General features: G+C 43.6%; 1 long non-coding RNA gene across 1 annotated transcript; it reads right to left on the bottom strand.

The window, feature by feature from the left end:
* Positions 1-3948: 3948 nt before the first annotated feature.
* Positions 3949-10295, bottom strand: LOC120400792. The gene is made up of 3 exons (XR_005596079.1): positions 10014-10295; positions 5535-5621; positions 3949-4116 (listed from the first exon to the last, which is right to left on the bottom strand). It is a non-coding gene; the product is annotated as an uncharacterized LOC120400792 (long non-coding RNA).
* Positions 10296-27957: the final 17662 nt, after the last annotated feature.

Genomic DNA, 27957 nt, shown 5'->3' with positions numbered 1-27957 from the left:
GACCCAACCCACAATGCTAGGCATGCGTGCCCGAGAGCGCATGTGCATGGGGGGGGGGGCCCCTCCGCCCGCGCGCCGCTCTTTTTTTTGTCCCTTGTCTTAGGTCTTCCACTTTTCACGCTGCGCGCGCGCCGCATCCCCGTTCTCTTTCATCTCTTTCATGGCCTTGAGACCTTCTCGCGTCCGCTTGTTTTTGCGCAGTTGGAGGCGCAGCCTGAACTCAGCCACACACACACAGATCAGATCATTCCCGATCAGTCGGTCCTGGGGACCTCTTTCTTTTCTGGGATGGCCCGGACTCTCTGCTGGAGAGCTCTGCTGCGCTGCAGGTGCTGAGGTGCTGCGGGCTCGCATGTGCAACCAGAAGAACAAATTCAAACAGCCAGACAGACAAAAAAAGAATTCAAATTGTCATTTCATTGTGTGGCTGGCCAGAGAATCCAAGCCCGACTGCTGTCCAGAGCCAGAACAGAGGTGTGGCACTGTGGGATAGCTCCCGCCGCTGCTGCTGTTCCATCCACACCACACCCAATTTAGCTGTAGCTGCAAGTGTTTAGCGTTACTCCACCTGTGGGGTGTGTGGAAAGTACCGAACGAAAGAAAGAGCCCTAGTTCGAAAAATGTTCCTGGTGTGTGTGGAGTTGTTGTTAGTTAGAATTACGCTGATGAAAATGAATTAAAGTCCTAGTGTAGACCAGGCCTTAGAGGACTTGGGCCTAAGTGCCTAACTCACTTCTTAAAGTGAGGCTTAGACTTATAAATCAATTAGGTACTTTTGAGAATTTTACTTGAAGTGCTGTCAAATGGACAAAGTAAACAAATTTAAAAGACAGAATTGTTATCCCTCTTCTCGTTCAGTAATATTACATAATGTGTGCAACAACGATAGGTAAAAACATTCAGCTGTTAAGGCATTTAATGATATATTTCTAACCTCTGAAAACAGCTACTACTTCATTGTTTCTATCATGCGTTTTCCAGTTTGAAAAAAACCACCACAGTAAGCACTCTTGCTCACTTTGACCACCGGAAGGAGGCCACTGACAGGAATCATAATTAATACATGCAAAATTAATAATAACTAATGATAGTTTGCACTTCACTCTATGTACACTACCAATATGTCATAATAATAATGATAATGCAATTAACTTAGCTGCATAATACCCTGTTAGACAGGTAGGTGTTAGTCTCATTTTACAGATGAGGAAATGGAAGCACAGGCAAATTAAGCGACTTACTCAAGGTCACACAGAGAGTCTGTGGTAGAACTGGTTAAAAAACAACAACTCTCAGATCTCCCAGTTCTGGGCTTTAGCTACAAGATTATGTCACCAAGGATGGACTCTCCACATCACTTGTTTCCAGTGGTGAGCTGGAGCTGGTTCCCACCGGTTCACGGGAGCCGGTTGTTAAATTTAGAAGCCCTTTTAGAACTGGTTGTCCAGCAAGGAAGGAGCAGGGGTTGGATGGGGCGGTGGGGGGCAGTCAGGGGTAGGGATTCCAGGGACAGTCATGGGACAGAGAGAAGGGGTGGTTGGATGGGGCAGGGGTACCGGGGTGCCATCAGGAATGAGAGGAGGGGTTGGATGAGGGGGCAGTCAGTGGACAGGGAAGGGGGGTTGATGGGGCAGAGGTCCCGGGGTGGGGGCTGTCAAGAAACAGGGGGGTTGGATGGGGCAGGAGTCCCGGGGGGGGCACGACCCCCTCATGGGGTGAGGAGGAGGGAACCGGTTGTTAATATTTTGGCAGATCATCACTGCTTATTTCCCCTATATTGGGTTTGCCTGGGGGACCGTGGGCAGATTGTCCTTGCATTAGTGCCTGTGCAGCCTCAGTACCTGTATGTCAAAAGGGTCTTCATATTTACTATATGGAGGATTGTATTAGGGTGTGCAGAGTAGGCTCCAGGATTCACTTTTATTCAGTGGCCTTAACATGCCATTGGACTGGTGCAGAAAGAAGTGCTGATGAAAAGTGCTAGGCTGACAGCCCTAGGACTGAACTCTTCTATCAGTAACACAACTACACGGTGGGCACATATTTCCACAGTGACTTACCAAGATCAATAAGGGTGAGAGAGTAGTGCAGTACCTATGTCTTTTCATTCATTAGCCTTTCCTCAGAGACTGCTATCAAGAGAAGCAAACTGGAGTGGAGGCCAGAGTAGAGGAGTTTTTATTATGGGGCTATTTGTACACTAGGAAGTGGATTAATGCCACCGAACTCATTCCACATAGGGCATCAAACAACTTTAGAAGGCAATAACATTTCAACATTAATGACCTGAGCTGGATTTTAATTGCTGACCCAGAGGTGAAAGGCTCTATATCTCATTACCAATCCCCTGAATCATCTACTTCCCCTCTGCCAGTTACTAGTATTGCTAAATGTAACATCACACACATTATAATTAAGAAAAAAAAATCAGACCAAATAAAAAAATGGTTGGAGCTTCTCAGAAACATCTCTGTAATAGCTGCTGCCTGACTCAGCCTTCAGTTAACATTTGTGTGTGTAATACAACTTCTGTTGTATCTTACGTAATATTGGTATCCCGAGGAATCATCTCTGGAGAGAGACACACCCAAAGAGAGGGATTCAGCCAATTCCATGGTAGCACATCCTCCCTTTCTTGATCCAGGGATCAGCATGGCAAGAGGGATTTGAAATGAGCTGGCTATGAGAAGAGTGGGAATGATACACATCGACCAACACCAGTCCTCTGGCCTCCAGCTGGATTACTTTTCCAACAAACTCTCCCAATGAAGTGCACACCACAGCACAGGGCCCCAACTGGCCAAGAAGAAACCTCCCATGACTCCAGGATTCTGGGTGAGAGCAAAGAGTGTGTGCAGCTCTGTGCCCACCTGCACTAGAGAAGGATTTAGCCCATATTATATATTATACTAGTAGTTAGGGCAGGATTTAGCCCATATTATATATTATGCCACACGCACACCTGTTAAAGGAACCTTATTAAGGCTGCAAAGTCAAGCATTCAGAAGACAGGAAATGCCAGAATTCAACTTGCCTGTGCAACCTTAATTTGGCTCCTTGTGTGTGTGCATTATGTTACAGTCTTTAATTATATGATCACATACTATTATGTTCATGGGACCCCTGCTTTATTCAGTGCACAGAATGGAGGGTGTTCACTTAATGAGCAGCTATTCAATATTCGTTTTCTCCTAATTGTTCAGTATGTGGCCCCAGGATTTATTTACAGCAGACTATTCAAATCCTGCTCTGAACACAGAATTATTAATTTTGTCATGGGCTTTTGTATGGTGCTCATCACTATAGTATCTCACTACCTCACAAACATTACACCCCTGTGAAGTGGGGAGGGGTTATCAGTAGTGGCAAAAGATCCCTAAAGGTGAGGGGGCCACAGGTGCCCAAACTATGGCCCCACCTCTTTTGCCGAGGCCCCACCCTCACCCCGCCCCATCCCCTGAGGCCGCACCCTCACCCCGCCCCTTCCCCCAAGGCCCCGCCTTCAAACCGTCTCTTGCCCCGAGGCCCTGCTCCAATGCTACCTCTTCCTCTCAAGACTCTGCCTCCCCACTCGCTCCTCTCCACCCCCTCCACCCAGTCCCTTGCCCTTATGGCCGGTAAAAAGTGGGTGGGCCATGGCCCGCTGGGCCCTCCCTATTCCAGCACCCCTGGGTGGTGGTGTCCCCATTTTACAGAGCAGGTACTGATGCATAGAGAGATTAAATTTGGGTGCCCAATTTGAGATAATTAGTACTTGATTTTTCTGAGTACTTAACATCATATACATTTAGTATGTTCAAAAGACAACTCCCATTCACTTCACCTGCAGCTGTGAGTGCCCAGCACTTCTGCAAAGCAGACCTCTGGGTCCCAAGTTGGACACCCAGAAAATGAGGAACACACAATCAGTGATTACCTGTGAAAAGCTTTTTTTAAGTAGCTTGCCCAGCATCACATAGTAACTGTGGCAGGAGCAGTGATAGAATCCAGTTCTCCAGGGCAGTATCTTCACCATTGTTGTCTTCACCATGAGACTCTTTTCTCTTCCTGGAATCTCCCACCTCATTCGTGATACACCCTGGCCCGGATCCACAAAGGAACTTACGTGTTGCAACGCTAAATGTTTATGCAAAGTGGAACAGGTTCAACAGGAGAGACCCACATCAGACTATCCCAGTGGCGAGGGTCCTCACCACTTTAGTGTGCTGGCATAGACACTGACTTTCTAATGTGCCGGGGGATGCTCCCTCCCAGCTCTGCCCCAGGCCCTGCCCCCACTTCACCCCTTCCCCCAAGGTCCCACCCCACTTCTTCCTGCCCCACCCCACCCCTGCCCCACCTCTTTCTGCCCAGTTCCACCCCCTCCTCCAAGTGCACCCTGCCCTTGTTCCTCCCCTTCCTGCCCCTCAGCACCTCCTGCATGCCACAGAACAGCTGATCTGCGGTGGATGGGAAGCACTGGGGGGAGGGGTAAGTGCTGATAGGGGAGTTGTCGGTGGGTGCTAAATACTCACCTTTTTTTTTTTTCTGTGGGTGCTCCATTCGATGCCTATGGCTGGGGGGCTACAGAAGATGGAACCGTGCACTCAACCTACTATTGTTTGGTATGTATGACCTAGTGAAACTGCTGAAACACATTGGTCAACATTCCTCCATAGCGTAACTTCACTGAAGCTACTGGACTGACACCAGGAGTGAATTTGGCCCAGTGCGATCAGAAACAATGCCATTCAACACAAGGTCAAAAGGTTAAGTAGCTAACAGATCACCGCAGCCTTTGAGAACATCATGCCTGTTTGGCTAGAGCTGCAATCCCAGGCCAGGACGTCTAAACTGCTGTCTGTAGTGCGTGTACATGCGTAAGGAGAACTACGTCATCAGGAGTCCAACCTTTTGTTAAGTAACTTTGAAAAATACATCATATATAGGGTGACCAGACAGCAAATGTGAAAAATTGGGATGGGGGCGGGGGGTAATAGGAGCCTATATAAGAAAAAGACCCTAAAATCGGGACTGTCCCTATAAAATCGGACATTGGTCACCCTAATCATATACATTATAGTGAATCACATAATGTGCTCAAGCCCCTCTTCCTTTGGAATGGACCATACTGGAAAGGCCAACACAAGCTGGAAAGAAGCATGTTGATGAGAGAGCTTGCTTACGAGAACAAAAAGAGTTCCATGCATTAGCAGACTTTTTGCTGAATAGGTCAGCAGGGTGTGGAAACTTGTTCCAAGATTTTTTGCATCTTTGCACGAGTTCCTAGTTGCTCAGAAATAGTGTAATACTTCCCATGAACAGGTTTAAAAGAACATGTTCAAGAGGTAAATTGTATGCAGGGTACACAAAGTGACAGATATTTTTAGAAATAAATTCTGACTAGATTTTATATATTGCTTGTAATTTATACAAATTTTATTTTACAACAGTTATGGAAATTATAGCTACTGTTTATAAATACCAAACCCATTATAACATGCTCCACTAGTGTATTTGAAGTGAGGCTAGATAACATACATAAAGATACTTACACATTTCTATGGTTCAGAATTTGATGCAGAGTAAATATGTAAAGAATCTGCTTGGGGCTTTTTCAACTCTTCTCCCAAAACTAGTAACTACAGGGAAAAAAAGACAGACATACATCATTTCACATATTTATAAAATAAGTTAGTGTGTCTGTACATTAGGGCTTCAGAATAAGACTTCTAGATGCCTTCCTCACATCATAGTGGGAGGAAAAGGTAAGAAACCCTTTTCAGATGTAACCAGATACCTCATTTGACAGATTGTAATGCTTAAAATCCTTTCTAATAGAAAACATGTTAAGACATGCCTCTTTCAAATACTGTCAAATAGTTCAGCCCTCATATTTTACATACCCTCCTGATTACATTCATATGTTTGGTTTTAAAAGTTAACCTCTCCATTTCAGCAGTAAAAAAGCCAAAGCACTCTTGGTAGGTCTCACGCACAAATAAAGCTGGCGAGATACATGTTTCATTATAATCGTGCGTACACACTGAGATACTACAGTGATGTGCACCAATAGCAGTATTGCCAATGACAAAACATTCAGGTTCCCTAAACATCATGAGATTGGCTCTAAAAAATAAATCACCTTGGGTTTTTTGTTTATTTGCCTTTAAGCATTTAAGGTTTTCAAGCTTTTCTCCACAACTATAAGGGCTAGACACTTTCAGCTTTTATTAAAGTAAAACAAAAAAGGGCTCTCACAAAAATCACACAATCCTGGGGTGAAAGTCTGACCCATTGAAGTCACAGGAAGTTTTGCTATTGACTTCAGTAGGGTCAATGTTTCACTCAAGGAGCTGGGTTTTAAGGAAAATCCCAAATATTATGACATGCAATAAAATTGAGAGTTGGCAACGCTACATATAAGACCCTGACGCAATATATAAATGCACAGTGCTTTTTGCACCTGATCCTGCCTCCCACTGGAAGCAATGACAAAAGTCCCATCAGTTTTAATGGGAACTGGACTGGGGCCTTTGCATATGTGTGCTATTATAAATTTGGTCATTCAGAGCTAAATACATGTATTTTTTTAAACCAAATACCATTATAGATATAATTAGGAGGAATATTTGAATTTCAAGTGATTAATTATTTGTGACCTAACAAATCAACAGTGTCTCTTTAAAATATTATTTCCAGTTTTGTTTTTTGAGGTGGGGGTGTGCAAATAAAGAATAAAGAGCTCATCCTCTAGGGTGAACTTCACCTCCGTCCAAAGGGCCAGCCTATTTTGAGGGTTCAAGTAATGCAGGGTTTGTGCGGGCACCCTGTACAGGGGTAAATTTCACCCACAATCCTCTCTCAGGCAAAACAATAGGACTTTTCCCAAGTAAGGATAGCAAGACTTGATCTACAGCTTATCAACCTTCTAGCAAGTTAGGATTTTTAGATTTAAGCCAGTAAAATAAGTTTGACATATTTTTGGTGTTCTGTTCTCCCTTCATGTTTTATTTGGATGGTGTAATTTAAATCTCATTTGGTTCTGCTACCATTTAGCACTGTTATTACAGCCTTGTTTATAAAGAAAGAAGAGTAATCCGTATGTAAAAATAACAGTACTGCAGACGTAGACAGCAGATGGTGTTATTAAATACCTGGTCAAAGTCTAAGGTCAGAACACACTAACAATTAACAGGACATACTATCTGTTATTTAATGGGTAACCTAAGAGATGTAAGGTATTTGTAATGCTGTGTAGGGTGGCCAATAGTACATTATCAGATCTCCATTAGAGCCCTCCATTGTATAGCTATTTTGTAATGCACTTGTCTAAACTTCATTGACACAAATAATCATATCCAGCTTTGCCTCCTGTAAATTTTTCCTTCTTAGGCAACTAATTCCTCATTTTAAAATTGGCTATGACAATTAAAGCACAAACTATTGTTGCCCCCTTTTCAACCTACTTGGCTAGTCAAAGTTTCAGGTCCTGTGGGTGTCCAGCTGGGAGGAGAAGTTGGTGATAGTCAGATATTTCTTTGATTAAGTTTTGTTTATTTACGAAGAATGTGCAAAGTCCTGTATCTCTGAACACAGAAGGAATTAAGTAGCAGGAAACAGTTTCTTTTGCTCAGAGCACCAAGAGTGCTCTTTTCAGCATGCATTCTGATCCCCAAAAATCTCTCTCTAGGTTTCTTCCAAACCACTATTTCAGTTTTCTGTGTGTTCCTCTCCACCCGAACATTTCCCCCAGTTTGTCACAAGACCCAGACGAACCCTCCACACACCTGGTGCTAGTTTCTTGGCAGATTCTATTAGGGTTTGTTTTAGATGTAGCCCTTATAACTATCTTAAATGGGGGACTCAGTCACACAATTTGGAGTAGGTTTAAACTCAATCCATAACAACATTTCACCCAGCTCATAAGAGTGTGCTTTCCCCTTTGGGCCAGTCCCATTTAGGAGGGTGGTGTATAACTTCTATGTTCAGGTCCCTCATGATGAGGAAGACTCTCCTTTCTTGGTAGATCCTATTGTTGCTCAAAAGCAGTGACACCCATACAAAATCCTTCCCCCGACCCTTCAAAAAGTCGTGTCTCCCACCCCCTCTTGAGGCCTATGAGCCTGGGCCAGATCACATAATCTTCATCCACCAAACAGAACCACTCTATTAAAAAATTCACAGCTGTCCCTAGTAGTGTAGTCAAGAGTAAAGTGAGCTTACTCACTTCTCATTTGGGTAACATGGAGTTTAGTTTAGGTTAGTTTACTCCTGTTTTTAACCACTATACCACAGCTATGTTTTCATCCAATTGTGTGTACCCAGGGAGCCTGATACAGGAGACATAACTCTTTCCAGTATGTGTGCTCTGTGGTTATGAAAGATGGATGCCCTTAGGTGCTCCTTGCTGCCTTTTAGAGCTATGATGCCTATTTTAGAGGCATAAGGAAAGCCACCTGCATTACTTTTAGAGATATAGGCCTGTAAACAAGCCCACTCACTCGTTCTGGGGTCTTCAGGAAAGGTGAAGAGGCTTAAAAAGTAGGCTGTGAACTGCTCATCCGGATAGGACCTATCTTTATTTTGATTATTGTACAGTGCCAAGCACATTATCAGTGCAAATAGAGTAATATACAGATAATGACCCTGTGACTTTATATATTAGTCTCCTACAAGGTAGACAATGGGAAGGAAGCAATCCTTTCAGTGGACAGAGACCAAAATTTTGCCGCCAATAATATCTTCAATACTGTACTTTTAATCCATGATAACTACTCTCTTGCTTGGATCTATGAACTTGTGAGCAAAGTACATTTTATTATTTACAAGGTTCGGATCTCAAATATAAACAGATGGTGCCAGGATGACTCCTACTGCATAGTGATCAAGGTATTTTCATATTCATGGGGAAAGCATGAATGATTAAGTAAGCAGAACCAAAATCTGTGAAGAAAAGTATCTTATAACAATGCATACATTCACTGGGATATTTTGTGTCTAGTTATTATTCCGGTCAGAATAATTTAATATAAAGAGAGAGCCTGACTGGACTCTTCTGCCTTTTGGATAAGATCAAATCAGGTAATATCTGGTGGACAAACACTAGAAAATCAGGAGGCCCTCTTGGATTTTTAGTAAGTTTGAGAATAGTTCCATTCTTCTATTTCTCGGTTGTATTTTTTCCTAGTCAGGATTTGTGGGCTGCAAGCTTCTAATGGATTATGGAAATTGAGCACCTTAGGGTCTGATCCTGCCGCTCTTATCAGAGTAGTCTTACCCAAGCAGTCACATTGATTTCAATGGGACTGCTTGGGTGAGTCAGGACTACTCACACAAACAAAGGTTGTGGGACTGGATCCTTATTATATGCTAGCCATATTTCTTTACTGGTAATAATGCTTCTCAAGGCAAAGACCTGATTTCACTGTTGCTGCTTTCACATGTGGTCATCTTGGAGTGAGGATTTCAACACTGAAGAATATTTCTGGGCAGACCCTCAGCATCACTCAGACTTGGCTTAGATAGACTTTTTCTTACTACTAGTTACATCAGCTGTACTGAATTGTGACACTTTCTTGTGTAAGTGAATACTAGAAAACATTATGTAAGTGATTTCCAGACCACTGGGCCTGTCCTTCAGTGCTAATTTTTCTTATTGTTTTCATCTTGGTCAGCTGTTCCCCACATTTGATCACAGGTATATTTGATGGGATACTTCTGAGAGATTATCAGATAGGCATTTAACTAAAAGCGTTGGGAGAAAAATCAGGAAATGAAGAGTTTACTGAGATTGTTGCCAGGCAGTTCCATAATATTGACATTTTTGCCCAAATCAGAGGTAGGCCCTAGAGTAAATAGATCATTTGGGGCCTGATCATTTTCTCCACTCTTGCTCTCATAGGGACTCACTCTCTTTTTCCTTGAGTTTATGGAAGCCCCTTGAGGATACAACACAAGGTAGGAATTCCATGGATTAGAAGTCAGTAGGTCTGGGACAAGCCTGGAGCATGGCTTAGTTCTGCTGTACTCACCCTCTCAAAGCTGTGGAGAATTTGCAAGCAAGGATGGAGAGCTTCCAGATGGTCACATGCTTCTCCACATTGAATGGAACTCTCATGTTGGTGTTCTACTGCTGCAGTCCGGAGTGAGCTTTGCAAAGATCTCCAGCAATACTTCTGCTTCCTGAAGTTCTGCTGCCACAGCTGGTCATCACAGTTCTGCATCACAGTCCTAGCCCACCTGTCATGCTGGTGGACTGAGCCCAGAAGTGGCACTCCACCAAATGCATCCACTCCATGAAAATATCATGCAGAAGTAACTGCTCAATTTTATTGTTCTCCTCCTCCTCTAGCAGTATCTGCATGGCATCTCGGTGGCTGCATCCCAACTCATCCAAAGCCATCCAGCTCTGTGACTGCTAATACATCTGGAGCACTCTGTTCCAACTAATGACAGCCAAGATCTTAAGGCTCAACAGTGTTTCCTCCATGCTGCCTGACAGCAGTTTGAAAATGGCTCTGGGTCACTAAAAACAGAAGAATTATTGGATACCAGGAAAGCAATCATGGGAGTTCATTAATTTGACCCCAAGTCCCAGAATTGCAGCAGGCTCTGGTAGGTATCCCACAACGCTCTGTAAGAAAAATCTCAGAATGCATAGAGTCTAGCAGCAATACATTGCACCATGGGATATCTGTGCAAAATGCTGTGTAGTTATTTAGAAAAAAAACAACTAACCAAACAAACAAAACCCTATAGAATTGTATAGGGCTCAATGATTCACATGGGCTCAATGATTCACATGGGAATAGACAGACAAAGCAGTGTGGACACATTATTTTGGTAGAGCTATAGCAAAAAAACATACTGAATTTTTTTCCCAAGAATTGTAGAATTACAGAAATGTAGGGTTGGAAAAAACCTCAAGCGGCATCTAATCCAGCCCCCTGTGCTGAGGCAGGATCAAGTATACCTAGACATGGGGTTCCCAAACTTGGTTTGCAGCTTGTTCAGGATAAGCCCCTGGCGGGCTGCGAGACACTTTGTTTACCTGAGTGTCCGCAGGTACGACCACTCGCAGCTCCCAGTGGCCACAGTTCGTTGTTCCCAGCCAATAGGAGCTGTGGGAAGTGGCGTGGGTCAGGACACCGCTTCCTGCAGCTCCCATCATCCGGGAACAACAAACCGCGGCCGCTGGGAGCTGCGAGCAGCCGTACAGGTGGACACTCAGGTAAACAAAGCGTCTTGCGGCCTCCCCAGGGGCTTACCTTGAACTAGCCGTGAACCAAGTTTGGGAACCCTGACCTACCCATCCCGGACAGGTGTTTGTCTAATCAGTTCTTATGAACCTCCAGAGATGGGGTTTCTACAACCTCCCATGGATTCCTAGTCCAGTACTTAATTATCCTTATTGTTAGAAAGCCTTTCCTAATATTCAACCTAAATCTCCCTTGCTGCAGACATGCCTGCCATGTAGACAAGGCCTAAATTAATGTTAACCCCATCTGCATAAAGAATCCCATCTTCTCTTTAGAGCCATGAATTTTACTCGTGACTTTCAGGACATCCATCGACTGAAATGGCCAAGGCCCTGCTGCTGAGAAGAAACAAAGTCATGGCTCTTACAGATGTTTTTCCTATGTAGAGAATGCTATTGTTCTTGTTTAAACAGTGGAAAGTTATGCTGAAATTCTTATAATTTATGCAAAGTGTCATTTGTGGCTTCTCCCCCACCTCCTCCTTCAGACCAAATGGTGTGTTATAATGGCATTATAACAATAATAGATTGTATTGCATCATTTTGTTTGTGTAATTTTCAGCAATTGGTAGGGCACTCAGACCCTGTGTACAGGCACTTTTATGTTTTCTAAACTGAAAGAAACACAAATGAAATAATATGTGAAAGCTCTGATAACATTTGAAAATTACCCATATTTTTGTCACGTGCATGTTTCATGTGAACGTGAAAGCCCTATGCAGCAGAGTCACTGATCCTAATTGTATGTTAGGAGGCATGCTGTAGAAATATTTATCTGAATAGAAAATGGAATTTGCAGGTAATTGCAGTCTCCAGGTAACATATCTGTAAAACTGATGTGTATATGAGGGCAACCATAGTACAAAAATGGACACAACGTTTGTGCAATGCCCTTTCTGTGTCTTTTCTTCCTTAAATCCCAGAGAAACTTGAAAGAACCTAATAAAATTCAAGCAGCAAAGAGTCCTGTGGCACCTTATAGACTAACAGACATATTGGAGCATGAGCTTTCGTGGGTGAATACCCACTTCGTTGGATGCATGCCAGTAAAATAATAAAATTCAAGACAGCTAAAGAGCAATCCACAGTGCTGAAACACTTGTTCACTCCAAACCATCTCAATGCCAGCTGTTTAATTTACTGTTTGGTTCAGTTTTGGCAAAATGGTATTAGCATTTTTGGCGGGCCTATAAAGCAGTTTTTCACTGCCTTCACCCAAACACAACCCAGTCCTGTCTTTCATGATCACACCGCTGCACAAAACCAGCTTGACAGTTATGGTGAGGATTAATCCAATGATTCTTTGGGATGAATCCCAAATGTAACTGATTAGTTTTCTATAGAAGTGTGCATGTTAGGAGGAACCACAGAATGATGACCTCTCCAGCAACAGGTGCTGCCTCAGTTTCCCCCCTTCTTTGTGCCTCAGTTTCCCAATTTGTCAGTAAACTCCTTCTTGTTCGTTAGGTAGCCGAATCTAGAGAAGAGAATGATTAAGAACATATTAGATTACAAGCAGCAGGACATGGACACACCAACGTGAATTAAACCCAGGACCCAGAATAAGCTGGTTTGCAGCAGAACAGTGTACCAGAACCTCTTATTCTCCTGAATCCATGCCCTTTTTTAAAGCAAGTTTCTAGCTATTATGCTTGAGGAGACAGCCTCAAGAAAGGTGAAGCAAGTGTAACAGATGCCTGCATTTGCTGAACCTGAAACAATAGTTTTGAGAGGTGTGACTTGTCCCTTTCATCTCGGGGATGCCAAGTCAGATAACAAGGCTGACATTTAAACTATTAACTAGTTCACGGCTCAAAGCACTTACTGCAGAATTACACTATGAAGGCCTGCATAATCTACTGGGAGTTGGAGGAAAGGAGAGGGCAAACCCAAGAAGCCTACGAGCCCAATGGGGCATCTGAGGTTCCTTGAGGGATGGCCAAGAAGCTCAGTGGGGGCCCATGAGCCTCAATGAGGGGAAGAAAAGCACAAGAAGCCCAGCAGAGTGGAGTGTATTTGGACTCCACTGAGAGGGACACAAGCCCAAGGAGCACAAAGAGCACATACGAATGTGTTTTGAATATCTGCGCAATCCACTCTGAGCCATGCCTCACGTGGGTGGAATGTATCTGTGAGTGGAGCTTGAAAGAGTTACCGCCTCTTTCTTCTCAGATATGACCCCTGCCTGTTTAGAGCCCACAGGACCGGGTCAACAGCATTGTGCTACATTGTGCACATTCCCCAAATGAGGAGATTTATAAAGCAGCCACATGGGCGTGTATTCACCAAGCACTAGACTTGTCACCCTCAGGGGACACAGGCTTTGATAGGCCAGTTTTCCAAGCAGTGGTTTGAAAAAAAGTTAGTCTGAGGGCCCAGGATGCCTTCCCTCCCTTTTTCTGAACTAATTGCTAGTAATGTTGCACTACTGAGGAAGAAAAGAAATTTTGGCCTTGCTTCTAAATTTGCTTTCTCCAGAACAGGGTGTCTGACAACCCCGAATCATCCCAGAATCAAAGGGCATGGAATCTGGAATCATGTTCCTTGGAAAGAAATGTAAACAGTCACACTTATCGCATGTCTCTTGAAAGTATCAGTACATTGTTATTAAAGTGTAAGTGTTTTATAGCTGTTAAGTCCACTGTTCTGAGGGGTACACAACAAAGAACTCTCCACCAGCCTGACTAATCCTGTGGACAGAAAGGCCAACCAAAAAACTGACATAGAGCGGATCATCACTCAGTAACATGTCTGGGTCATCTGGATCTGCTGAAGGTCGGAGGAGCTAATGTAAATGCAAAAGAGGGATTGTCCATACCCCTATGTGGAGAGGATCGCATTCTGCATCCTGCAAAAGGGTGAGAGAGTTTCTGCTGCTGCATATACTTCCCTAGAACCCCAGAATTCTTGTAACACAGCCCTCTCTGAACCCGCACCACCACTGTCACCACATGTGGTTCCTTAAAGACACATTCTATCCTTTAATCAGAATTAGCTATGCACTGTTAACTGTCAACAGCTCTTTTGTTCCTCTAATGGGTGTTTGCTGTTGCAACATTGTGCTTATTAACCTTTGTCAGTGACTCAGCATGACCCTTACATTGAATACTGGAGTTTCAAGATGGGGTGAGGATAAGACAGTGAGGCTTAAACAAGCATGTCTGCAGTAAGTGTGCGTGGGGGGTGTTCTTTTTCCCTGTTCTTATTTTAATTAAATCTTGATTCATTTTCAATATTTTTTCCACAAATAAACATAGATAGGAAATAAATGCAAACAAGGCAATAATTAAAAAGTCATTATTAACAAATAGTCATTTATGTGCCTCTACTGTGGGAAGAAAGATGGATAGATGGCGTAAGAGCTAGAAGAGAAAAATAAAAGGTTAGGGAGAGGAGAGGAATCCTCTATAAATAATTCAGCACCGAAATAAACAGATTAAAGATAAAAAGAACAAAGAGATAGATGTTAGAAACATCTGACCCATTGGGAATATCACTTAGCAACTTTGCTTGTATGTAAAATACAATTGGTCAGTGTTAAACCAAGAAAGGTAATGTTAGTCTGTAACAGACAGCATGTCCACATGAAAAAGCTGCACTGGTTTAACTTGTGTGTGGTTTTAAACAAATCTTAACATTTAGTTAAACCAGTGGACACTCTTACGTTGATTTAAACCAGTGTTACTTTAGCTTATTTATGTCGATTCAAATAAGCCTGATTTAAATCAAACTAAGAGGAAGTATCTTTTATTGGACCAACTTCTGTTGGTAAGAGAGACAAGCTTTCGAGCTTGAAGAAGAGTTCTGAGTTAGAATAGAATATTCAAGAGCTGTCATTTCTGATGGCGTATTTGACCAGTCTCTGATCTTGAAAGAGTAACAAAATTTCCACCTGTGCAAGATAAGATCTTTGGTTACAAGGGCAGCTCAAAAGGAAACAGAGTCCCTGGGAATTTGTAAAGCCTAATTTCACCTGCATCAGTGCTAGTTTGAAAGTTCCAAGTGTTAAAAGGAATATCCACAATTAAAATGTAGTCTGTCCCACACATCTCTCCAAACACCCTTCACCTTAGTGCAGTCCCAAAGCATGAATATCAATGAACCCAGGAGCTTACCTATGCCACCAACATTTAATATTCCTCTTTTATGCCACTGCATCTTTAGGAGAATCTTATGTTGAGTCAACTGTAACTGTAGATTAGGTAGGGATTTTTTAAATATTATGGCTGATATTCCATTAGATCAGGGGGAGATTTAAGGGTCAGAACCTGGCCAGCAAACATGCAGCATAGGGCCTAATGGTCATGTCACCTTAGACCTGAAGAAGATCTATGTGTGAGCTCGAAAGCTTGTCTCTCTCTCGCCAACAGAATCTGGTCCAATAAAAGATATCACCTCACCCGCCTTGTCTCTCCAATATCACCTTAGGCTTTTTAAAACATAAACAGCTTTTTAAAAAAATTAAAAGTACTGGCCTCAACAGAAGTGGAATCTCAACCAAAATGGTTTGTGTATTCCAAAAGTTGGACCCTTGCACCACAGCAACATTTGTCAATTTTGGCAGTTTGTTCTGTGATGCCGTCGAGCTCCAACCTTGCTATCTCGTCTTTCTCAAATGCAAGGAGAGTAAGGTCACCCAGCCATGTCTGAGCTAGCGTTGAACACATGCAGTTTTTTGACATGTGTTAATGTGCTCATTGCACATTCAGCACTAGCCACTCCAACTGGTATGGTGAGAGAGAGTCGACACAACATTTCCATTACTGGTAAAACATCATCAAGAGAACTTGATATTATGAAATTCAGGTATCTCTGGACTTCACGTGACAAAATGAACACCTCTATGTCCTTGGTAAAATAACACATCTTGAAAGACATGAGGTCATGAACCAAGTCTAAAGAAAAATATGAATATTTTTCCCTGAGTTTAAGAACTTTCTCCTTTGACTCTTCTAGCATTATATTTTGAAGTCTGCTGGGATGGAGGAAACCAAATAGAGTAGCTACATCTTGAAATCCCTCATACCAAGATTTTAGTTCCCCTACCATATTGCCTAAGACCTCAAAATATTTCCTTTGATGATTATCCTTTGCATCTAACACAGAATCGTGTACAAATTCATCATCCATGTGGCATGCACATCTCTTCCTGTGGCTTGGATAGTTTGCATTTTCAAAACCCATTGTTTCCCACCTGTTCTGAGATTCTTTTACAATTTCCTCATACTTTTCTTCAGATCTGAGCTTGCTGAGCTTGTTCACTTTGCTGTCAAATGGCTGGAGGACTTGGAACAGGTCAATTTTATTTGATGGAAGTATTCCAGAGGCTGCAGTCATGATAACTAAGATCCTATGCCACCATAACAGATTTAGGTAGAACAGCCAATCCATCAGAGACAGGTTGCTTTTTGCTTGACGTATGTCCTTACTATTCCTGTGTTCAGCGACAGTTTCATCTTCTAGGCATTCAATTATACGCTGAAAATTTACTATCATTGCCTCAGTGGCTTTCATTTGAGTGTCCTATCTAGTCTTGCAGAATGCCTTTAAATGTAAAGGTCTCCTTCGTTCTTCAGAAACATGTTCAATTTCATCTGCTGCCTCAATCCTGTCAACTTCTTCAGAGGCCTGAAGTGCATCATCAAATTCCTCTCTCATTTGCAAAACTGTATTCTTTTGAGCCAGAGTTTGAAGATAAATATTATTTTTAGACTTACTAATTAGTTTTTCTCATCTATGGTTAGTCTGTGAAATATATAGATATTTCCTACAAAACTGAGAGGAAAACTATCAGTTCTGGACTGGTCTTATCTTCAGCATCATGGACCAGAACTAGGTTAATTTGATGAGCTGTGCAATAGATGTCATGTGCATACATTTTTGCCTCCTTTGCCTGAAAGATATTCTGTCATTTTTTGCTTGTAATCCTCCACAAATTCCAGCCATAACACTGGTCCCATCATATACCTGTCCAGACATATATTTGGGGTCTAGTCTATACTTGCAGAATAAAACATCACTTAACTGGCCACACAAGCATAGGTGCCGAAATTCTAATCTGCTGGGGGGTGCTACCCCTGGCTCTGCCGAGGCCCTGCCCCAACTCTACCCCTTCCTCCAAGGCTCCACCCGCCTCTTCCCGTCCCACCCCTTCCCCACCCAGTTATGCCCCTCCCCCGAGTGCACTGCGCCCTCACTCCTCCCCCCTCCCCCAGCACCTGCTGATGCCGTGAAATAGCTGATCCACAGCAGGTGGTTGGTGCTGGGAGGGACGGAGAGGCACTGATCGGCAGGGTCCACCGGCAGGCAGGAGGCACTGGGGGGAGAGGGAAGTTCTGGTAGGGGGTGCTGCCAGTGGGTGCTAAGCATCCACCATTTTTTTCCAGTGAGTGCTCCAGACCCAGAGCACCCATGGAGTCGGCACCTATGCACACATGGATGCAGCATCTACCTCATACTGCCACAAAACTTACAAAATTCTCTGTTGTATCTACTTTTCCTTTGATATGATCAATATTAACAAAGAGAAGCAAAATGACTATTTGATCAGTATGGCTAATATCTGTGGTTGCATCTGCAATGACAATAAACCGTAGCTTCTTTGCAGCTATTAGGTATGTGCCTCCTGGTTTCTGATGCTAAAAGGTTTATAAGTTCATCAGTAATTGTCTTGCTCAAGTATATGATTATCTTGGTGTCACTAATACGATGGGCAAAAGTTATATTATGTCTGGCAAGTAGCTTAACAATGCTCAAGTAAATACCACAATTGTTGCTCTCCAGCACTTCACAGTGGCCATGGAAGGGGAGACCTAAATTAGCTAAAGTTTTGACTGTGTCAAGCAATATTTTTAGTACTTACCATTTTTTTTATATTTTCAGATGCTTCTCTATTAAAACAAGCATTGATACTATGACCCTTCAAACTGTAGAATTGCCACATGACTACACATTGTTTCCTCCTCCCATGAACAGACATTGACTTTAGCATATTCTTCCAATCCCAGTTAACCATGTTGGTTTTCAAGTTTCTTTATTTCCAAACAACCAACAAATGTGGCCGTATGTTAAATTTAAAAGATAGGAGTATGCTAGCCACTTGACATGCAAATCTTCATGCAATGCTATTGTCATTCTGTAAAATGAAGATGAAAAATGGTGGCTTGAAAGTAAAAAAGGAAACTGTCATTTTGGCATATCGCTTTCAGTGGGCTGGAAAGGCCCAATCTATACAAGCATACTCAATTGCTCAGCTGATAAAATGGAATCTTGAAAGTGGCTTTTATTAGATGGGAACTTCAAACCTATTTCATCAGGAACACTGCTTTGATGTGTTTCACTGTGGACATGCTCATCTACAGGGCTTTTTGTTTTGCTCCTTTCCAATTGGTTTTTTTGTTTGTTTGTTTGTTTGTTTTAAGATCACCTGTGGTTGGTTTGTTGGTTTGTAGTGCATTTATTTGTGCTGGTTTCAAGCAAACTTTCTCTGGAAATATCATCAGCCATGACTACAGGTGCAACTTCAGTGGTACTGCACAAATCGTTGTCCTGATTTAAACCTGGACACAATGACAGATTCATGCTTGTTGAATTGAGAGGCAGTTCTTGACTTTCTACTTCAGACTGCAGGAGCTGATCAGGAAGTTTACAAAATGATAGTTTCTGCTGCTTAGGATCTTTGGAGGCAGTTTGTAATGAAATATTGTTTTTCTTTTGTAAAATCAGACATGTATTTGTATTTAGGGTTTTCATTTTCAAACATTTTCCCATATGAGAATAACTAAGTTGGAAGTATATAGGTCTAAATAAAGTGTATTTTTGTGCTGCTTCTTTTTTCCTTCAGTTATGGGGGTAATCCTAAAAAAAAAAAAAAGTTGCTTTTCTGTGCAGAATCTAGCAGAGAGAGGTAGAACTAGAGTGGGGCTGGCTAGGGAGAGTGCTGTGGGGCTGGGGAGAGGCTGGAAGCTGGCAGAAGCATACCACTCAGTATCCCAAGCAAGAGGAGGATATGGAGCCTATGGGAGCAAACTACATTTCCCAACAGCAGCCCATTCAGCACAGGAGCACGTCCAGTAGCTGTGACCCCCTGCATGATGGGTAGGAAGCATCTACTACTACCACACTGCTGGGCATGCTCAGTGCTGTAAGATTTTGCAAAGGCATAGCATTGCAGGACAGGTAGGGGCAATGATACCCCTATAAAATGGGGGGTGATGGCCAGGAGCTGTGTTAGACACATGCAACCCATGCGACTGCATCAGCCCTGAGGCAGCGAGGGGGCCCCTTGCCATGGTAACTGACTGAGCTACTTGTGAGGGTGAGGCCCCGGAATTGCGTGAGGAGGGCAGCTGGCAGTGGCAGAGGAGTAGCTGGTGCAGTTGCTGAGGGGCCCATGCACTTGGAGGGCCCCAGCTCAGGGCTGCTCAGCCACACAACACATCCCTGGAGCAGCTGCTGCCATTTTCTCTGGCCTGCTGGAGCATCTAGGAAGAGCAGTGTGCTGCTCCCCACTGCCCATGTTTGAATTTTCCCAGGGCCTCCACAATGGGGACTCTGCCATGAATTCCGGTTAGTGGGAACACCAATGGCTGAGGCTCCATGTTGGTCGGAGGCCCCTCTTCCCCTCCCATTGCCTGGGCAAATTCAAATGCAGGCAGCAGGACTTGGGGCGCTGCTCTTCCTCGCGGCTCTGACTCTAGCTCTGGTGGCAGCAGCACTGATGTGCTCTGACTCCTGCAACAACAGTCCTGGCTTTGGCGGGAGCAGTGGTGCTGGCTCTAATGGCAGGTGCAAGGCCCGGGCAGCGGGAGCAGCTGGCACAGCATGGAGCTGGGCAGGTGGGAGGGCAGAGGAAGGGGAGGGCAGAGTGGGGTTACCGGGGCTGTAGGGGAATTGAGAGTTTATTTGAATGTGGGACATGTGATGGCATGTGGGGACACCACAATAATAACCTGCACTTGGGACCATCTTTCTGTCCCTCTGCTGCTGGCAGATGGGAGAGAGAAAGACAGGGGCATGGACCAGGCGAGGCCCGGTCAGCATTTGCTAACTGTTAAATCTGTCACTGACTGGGATACAATTAAAGTGGTCTTCAACTCAGTTTCCCAGGAGGAATTCAGTTTATCAGGGCTTACTGCTGTTGCCTTCATAAAGGTAAGAGTATAATATAATAGCAGGCATGTCATAGTTACCAATATTTTTCCAGAGTTTTAATACATATGGTGATTCTGGAGCAGTCACAGCATTGGGACTGAACTGGTGTTCCAGGAACATTTTAACTACAGATACTGCTACAAACATGATTTCTGGAGCTAACCTGTACCTTCCAGGGCCTCAGATCATTTAGATGGGCCTGGTTGGCTTAACTGGGATAGAGCCACCCCACTTAATGGTTCCACATTACTGGTTTATTTTTGACAAGGGCTGAGATTCCCCAAAGGACTGAATCCTCATATGTGACAGGGGATGGAATTTAAGTTTATGGCTAGATAGGACTATATTTCTGTGTAGTGGCTGCTGTTACCAAAGACCTTGCCGGTGAGTATCTAAAGAGGGTGGAGCCCAGCTAACAGGAAAGCGTCAAGGTGTACACTGATTCTTGTTCTACGTGTACCAACAATGCCTCCTGGAGCAAATCAGCATGCAGGGGGAATGGGCTTGCTGCTACAGCCCTAAAAGGGGGGGCCTTGCTTCCTCCCTGCCCACTTTTGAGGTGGGCAGTTCCATCAGAGTCAGAGGTAGTTGTTATGGCTCAGAGAGGAGCAGGGGGAGGAGGCTTCATGCACTCTGCCTTCCTTGCACTTCTGTGCAGCAGGAGGGAAGTCTGGCCCATTGTGTTTAATGGCACATCTGTGCTGGGGACATGTTGCTTGGGTGTGAGAAGAAAAACAGATTGGAGAAAAATCTTGTCTCCTCCTACATGCCCCATAGAGTGCCAGTCAGAGCAGAACTAGTATGGTTCCACTGCTGAGGGAGGCAGGATTCCTGCACAGCTGGTATTTGGGTGGGACAGGAGGCAGCATGGGTGCTAGAACTAAGGATGCTGGGAGTGCTGCTGCACCCCTGGCTTGAAGTGGTTTCCATCATATCCAGGATTTACAGTTTGGTTCAATGGCTCTCAGCACTCCCCCCCCCCAACACACACACACACAAATTGTGCCAGCACCCCTGGGGGGCAGTCTGGAAAAGGAACAGGCAGAGCTAGATGACCTGTCACTAAGGCGTTCCAGCAGCCATTGCTTGCCATGGAGAGGCTACAGCAGCAAGTGCTCCTAGAAACTGTAGAGTAATGCTGCTGTCATTCCACAGAGGATTTCTTTCCTCCCCACAGACCTATGCTGCTCAGAATGGTGTAGGGCAGTAAGGCCGTGGGGGAGAAATTTGGCTTCTCTTACATAACATCATTGATCGGTACTGAAGCAGAGAAACTTTTATCTGAAAAACATACAAGTTAATTCACCTTCAGTGAACTGGTTGTGTGCTCTGGCGGAAGAAGCACACAAACAGCTCCTTGAGGATTCTGCTAGGGAACCTGGCTCGGATGACTAAACCCTGGCTCTTAGGGCAAAGCTTTATCTAGGGGTGGTGAATGTGCTGATGAACTTTACCTGCTCCTGCCTCTGGAAGCAGCATTCTGTAGGCTAAAAATCTACAAAGGGGTTCTTTGTTTTGAAAGTTTTGTGTCTGTCTCTCTCTCATTTTGGTCCTTTTACCTTTTCAGCGCAGAAGAATTTCAAACTGGAAATGGGTTTTTATAGTTCAGGTTCTTTCTCTAATATACAATAAACCACAAAGGCATTTGATTCCACAGAGCACAAAGTCTCTAATTTCTTTTTCCTGTCTCTTTTTTTTGCCAGAATGTGGCTGATGGAAACCATCCCTTTTTTTGTTGTATATTTAATACAATGGTACAGTTCCCACAAAGTTACCCTTTGGAGCTAGAAATAGCAAGTGTGCTTTTCTCTCTCCCGGCAAATGAGAATGGGTGAGAAGACCCACTTAGCGTAGATTTTTACCTCTTACGAGTTATCAGAGGAGACAGTTAAAGAGTCTCTTTCCATATTTCATCACTTGAAAGGACATGGTTAATGTCACTGCATCACTTTAGATATCTGTCTATGAGCTTGGTTGAAAGCAGTGCTAAATGGGACAGAGGTTTAGCTTGTTTCTTTGAAAAAAACCCTCTCTTTTATTCCTAATGTATTGATGCTGTTATGCTCTTCCTGTCACAGCCCCTACTTCCAAACCACTCCATCATTTTCTGCATTTCTACTTTTACAAGTATCATTATCTTCAACAAGACTTTGACTCCTCAGAATGTGTCTACATGGGAGGCTGTCCTTCAGGGTATGTGATGAAACCGGATATTGTGTTTTTTAAAAGTTTTCTTGTCTGGTCTCCTTTCCATAGGCATTTGTATGAAGCTGGTTATCAACTCTTTGAATGCTTACACCCAGGAAGTGTATTCCCTTAGAACGGTGAGCTATGAAAATGTTAATTGTCCTATGGATCGAATTGACATGAGAGAAAGGTAATTCAAGTTCCTTTTCAGTGTTTTCCCAGCTCATAAAAATTTCCTCTTTGTGTCTAAGATAGCATTTGATCATAGATGAATTAATAACCATCTTCCCATTGCTGACCGTTTACCTTATGCCTGATTTAGGGTTCAGTCTTGTTTCCATTGAGGCCAGTGGGAGTTTTGCCATTGATCTGTTAATGGGAACAGGAGCAGGTCCTTTCTATTTCCATACAGAAAACTTTGTTAAACAAGAGGTAGCTGAAATCCACGGAAACACGCTTTCAGCCTTAACACCCCCAAAATACAACTTTCTTTACATATATTTTGCACCATTAAAAGAATCCCTCACAAAAGTTAGCAAATGTGGAACTGACTAATAAAGGGATCCAGATAGTTCCCACTGCTATATAACCCTTCCTCATTCACTATCACCCCACTGGATGTACACTGCCCAGAATGTGGTGGTTCATCTGCCAGTGTTGCTGGTCATAGAAAGCACATTACACCAATGCTTCAAAGACTGTATTCACTTCCGGGTTCAGTTCAAGTTGTTTGCTGTAGATCAAGTCTTACCTCTTTAAAGACCTCATTCAGCAAAATACTTAAATATATGCTTATGTCCCACTGAAGTCAGTAGGATTTTAAGCATGCACTTTGTGCTTTGCTGGATCAGGGCCTAATGTCCTATATAGCTTGAGGTAGAGCTACATGGAGGGCCACCTATCTTCCTATGTTCTGCCATGACAATTGAGATCAGCCATTATATCTGACCTACAGTCCCCAGCTATTAACGTCCAGAAGCTGGTGGGAGGATGGGAACACTTATCAGTAGAAGGCCCTTGAGTCTGGTATTAGCTTCCCCTTAAAAAGCCAGACCTTCAGGGAACAGTGAATGGCCTGTTTTCTCAAGTGTATTTCTGAACAATGAGAACAAGGGGCACGGGTTCTACCAGGTTTTTAATTTGGGGGTGGAGTCTATTTTTTTTCTGTTAAAATTGGGATGTGGAGTGCGTTGGTTTTAAGAAGTTGCACAAACAACCAGAGGATTTTGTAATGAGTGCACTTTTATAAACTGAATAATAATTTTCATGTCCACATCTCCAACTTCTCGAGGAACCAAAATCATTCCTTGTGTAACCCCATAGAAATCAATGAAGTTGCAGTAGAGAAGAAGTTGACCCAAGGTATATTTATAGAACTCCATCCTCTGAGGTTTGCCACTGGCTTGTTGTCAGAGTGGAGTGCATGGGTAGTATGTGGAGCTATGTAACTGAAAGGAGATGGTGTCATTCTTTTTCCTGTGTGCTGAACCTTTAAATGTAGAGGAGTCTGTACCAGGCAGTTGCAGGAGCAGCTTTGAGATAGCTGCCACTTGGGGTCTTTCAGGTCAGATGCAGAATGTTACTGACTGAGTAACACACACACAGTGTTGACTTACTCATGGAGACAATGGCTGAAATCCTGAGCCCACTGAAGTCAATGGGAGTTTTGCCATTGACTTTTGGGAGCCAGGATTCACCCATTATTTGTTCTTTTTTGGGGGCTGACATTCCATAATCTGAAACAAAGTAATCTAGACTGAGAAATGTGGGTTTTGTTCTTTGCATATGGACAAACTAGCATGCGACCGGCTGCTCTACACTTAGTTGAAAATAGCTGTCACTATAGCAAGTGTGTCCACAATAAATGTCAAGGAGAATTTTTTTCTGCTAGAAGTGTCTTCCCCCTCGTCACCTCCCTAAATTCACAACTGCCTTACAGTATAGGTCAAGAGAATCAAACAATTTCTGTTCATGTGACACCTTCTGTAACTACCGGGTCACAGTTTAGTGGGGAATGTAAAGCGAATCAACAGGGATTAGGCGGTGATGGAGATCACTTTGGACACTGCTGTCAGCTACTAAGAAAATAATTTTAAATTAGACTTAAACCGGTCCTGAAACTTCTACCACAAGTGGTTACAAGCCTCAATGTTGTATAACTGACCAGGGCTATTTCCTCTTTTCCTAACAACGATCATCTCATTTAGACTTCTTTGGCAATTCTTGCGTACTCATAAAAAGGCATGACGCAGCATATATTTTGTGGCTTACCTTGCCAAATTAAATTACAGTGTAAGTGTAGTTTCTTTGCCTTTGCATAACTAACGATACAAAGTAGACATAGAGAGAGTATTTGTGCTAAGATACAAGCATAAGTCTTTTAAAATTAGTCTTCTGTTCAAAGTGATTTTAAAAAAATCTACATATCTTGAAACTGTTGCAGATAGTTGGGGAAAGTGAGAAGTTTCTAAATGTCTATTATGTTTTAATTCTCCAACTATACTGCTGAGATTAAAAAAAATAATAGCCACTATTTTGCAGCAGGACAGAGGATTGCAAAGTAGCTGTGGGAACCATTCTGTGTCAGTTTGGCTCTCAGTATAGTCTAGAACAGTCTCAGGGCTACACTAAACTACACCAACTGTCAATGTGGGGTATCTGGCAGCTGGGGATCCGTGGGGCATAAGAATAGCCCAGCCACACCCACTTTTCCCTAGCCATGCCCCCTATGCCAGGGACTTATCGGGAGAAGTATGTACGAGCCACTTTGGTAGGACTACTCCATGGAAGAGGATTCCCCTACATACAGGAATCTTCCAGTCACTGTATCTGCCAACTCTAGAGCAGCCTTGCACCAGGAGACAGGAGCAAAGCTACCCTAACAGACCTGAGAATCAGACCCAGCATTTTTATGCTTGCTTTGCTGGTTGTGCAGAGACTCTAAAACAATAGTATAAACCAAATGAAATGCTGAGAGGTGATTCAAGTAATCTGATTGGCTCATGTACAGAGCATTAAGTGCCTGATCCTAGTCCCATTAAAGTCAATGGCAAAACTCCCAGTAATTTCAGTGGTGTAGGATCAGGTCCTTATTTTCCAGAAGTTCTCTCTCTATACCAAACATCATCTGCTAAAAACAAAATGTAAAGAATCTAGGGGCCAAATGTGCACTCAGTCTTGCCTGCTGGCTTCAGTGAGGTTGCACAAATTGAGTAGTGGGCAAAATTTAGCCCCATACCTCTATAATTTCCTCCTCACTTTTACACAGCATCAGGCCTTCAAACCCAGTCTTGTCATATATCATCATTACAATTTAACATTTGTATTGTGGTAGTGCCTACAGGCCAACCAGCTCAGGGCCTCATTGCACGAATGGCGAGAAAATGACAGTCCCTGTCCCAAAAAGCTTCCTAGACTAGGGAAATGCCCTGCACAAGGTCATTTTAGCCAAATCTTGTTTATTTCAACAGTTGCTGATTGGAAATGAGTTGCATCCCCTAACAGGTATCAAAGACATCGATACATTAAGTACATTGAAATGTCTCCTGCTTATCCAAAACCCTGTTTATCCAAATTACTTTCAAGTCCACTATGCTATTCGATAAACAAGGTTTGACTACACTGCTTAATTATTCAAGAGCTGTGCTGACATCCATTTATGTTACTAGTGCCCAAAGATGTTTTGGCATAAAAAGGCACCATGTACAGTAAATTGAAGTTATTCTTAGATAAGAAAGGCAATGCTAATTTCAGTTCTCCTCAGAACACATGGGAAAACAAATCAATGGTTGACAAATGGGAAAAAAATCAGTATGGAAGAAGACATGATTTGCCAACTGCTAAGGGTAAGTTACAGCTGATGGCAATTTTCAAATATTTGGCAACATCCTTCTTACATAGGACTTCCCAAACACATGGTGATAAAATCTTATGGGAACTCTACCACCATGGCCTCATCTACAAGGTGTGTCAGCAGTGAGTACAGATGTATCGGCACTCAACACAGTTGAATGATCAATGCACGCCAGGACAAACTGTGCCCCACACTGGTTCAGAAATCATGGTTAAAACCTGCTGGCAGACTCCTAGAGTGAAGTTGTGTGGACACAGTCATGTAGGAGAAGTATCACTTAACAAGAGGGCTGCTGCATTCTGCACTAAGTGCTATTTCCTGATGGGATTGATGTAATCCCAAGTAAAGCACATTGCAGCATTCCAATGTGGAGTTGACTAAGGCATAGCCTTGGTCTACACTACGAGTTTAGGTCAAATTTAGCAGCATTAGATGTGTGGAGACAGTCATGTAGCGAAGTATCACTTAACAAGAGGGCTGCTGCATTCTGCACTAACTGCTATTGCTGCCGTCGCCTCCTCGCCTGCCTTTGCAGGTTCTGGTGCCGCATATACTGCAGGATAATGTGTGTACTGTTTACAGTGCTCATAGCTGCCGCGGCGATCTGAGCGGGCTCCATGCTTGCCGTGCTATGGTGTCTGCGTGGAAAAAAGGCACAAAACGATTGTCTGCAGTTGCTCTCACGGAGGGAGGGGCGACTGACGACTGTAGGTCATTCTCTTCTTTAAGTTTTGTCTAATGGAGATTCAGTCCTGCCTAGAATATCAGGCAAGCCTACTAAAGAAACAGAGAGGCAAACGGCCGCTCCGGGTCAGAGCCCCAGACATCCCACAGAAATGATGAGCTGCATGCCATTCTAGGGGGTGCCCCTACAACTACCTTACCCGTTGCTTCCCTCCTCTCCCACCCCTCCCAGGCTATCTTGGCAGTTATCCCCCCATTTGTGTGATGAAGTAATAAAGAATGCATGAATTTGAAACAACACTGACTTTATTGCCTCTGCAAGCAGAGATCACAGGGGGGAGGGGAGGGCAGTTGGCTTACAGGCAAGTAGAGTGAACCACCATTCTGCACTTGTTCAGCCTATAGTTGGACTGCTCCTTACTACTGTCCCGGCTTCTTGAGCCATGGGAGCAAGGGGTAGGCTGGGGTAGATGCGACCGTGCGGTGCTGCCGACTGGGAGAGCAGCCTGAGGCAGAAGCCTCCAGCTGGCATGATTTTCCAGGCAGGACTGAATCTCCGTTAGCCAAAACTTAAAGAGAGAATGACCTGAAGTCATTCCCATGTTTGCCCAGGCACCCCCGACCGACCTCACCGAGGTCAGCCAGGAGCACCCACGGGACAACAATAACAGATACCAGTCATACTGCACCATCTGCCATCCGCAAGGCAAGGCAAGGGGATGCTGCTGTGTAGCGCTGCAGTACCACGTCTGCCAGCAGCATCCAGTAGACATACGGTGACAGTGGAAAAAAGGCAAGAAACTATTTTTTTCCTGTTGCTTTCATGGGGGGGGGGGGAGGG

The sequence above is a fragment of the Mauremys reevesii genome, linkage group 3, assembly GCF_016161935.1.
Source record: "Mauremys reevesii isolate NIE-2019 linkage group 3, ASM1616193v1, whole genome shotgun sequence".
Taxonomy (NCBI): domain Eukaryota; kingdom Metazoa; phylum Chordata; order Testudines; family Geoemydidae; genus Mauremys; species Mauremys reevesii.
This window is presented reverse-complemented; position numbering and strand designations above follow the sequence as displayed.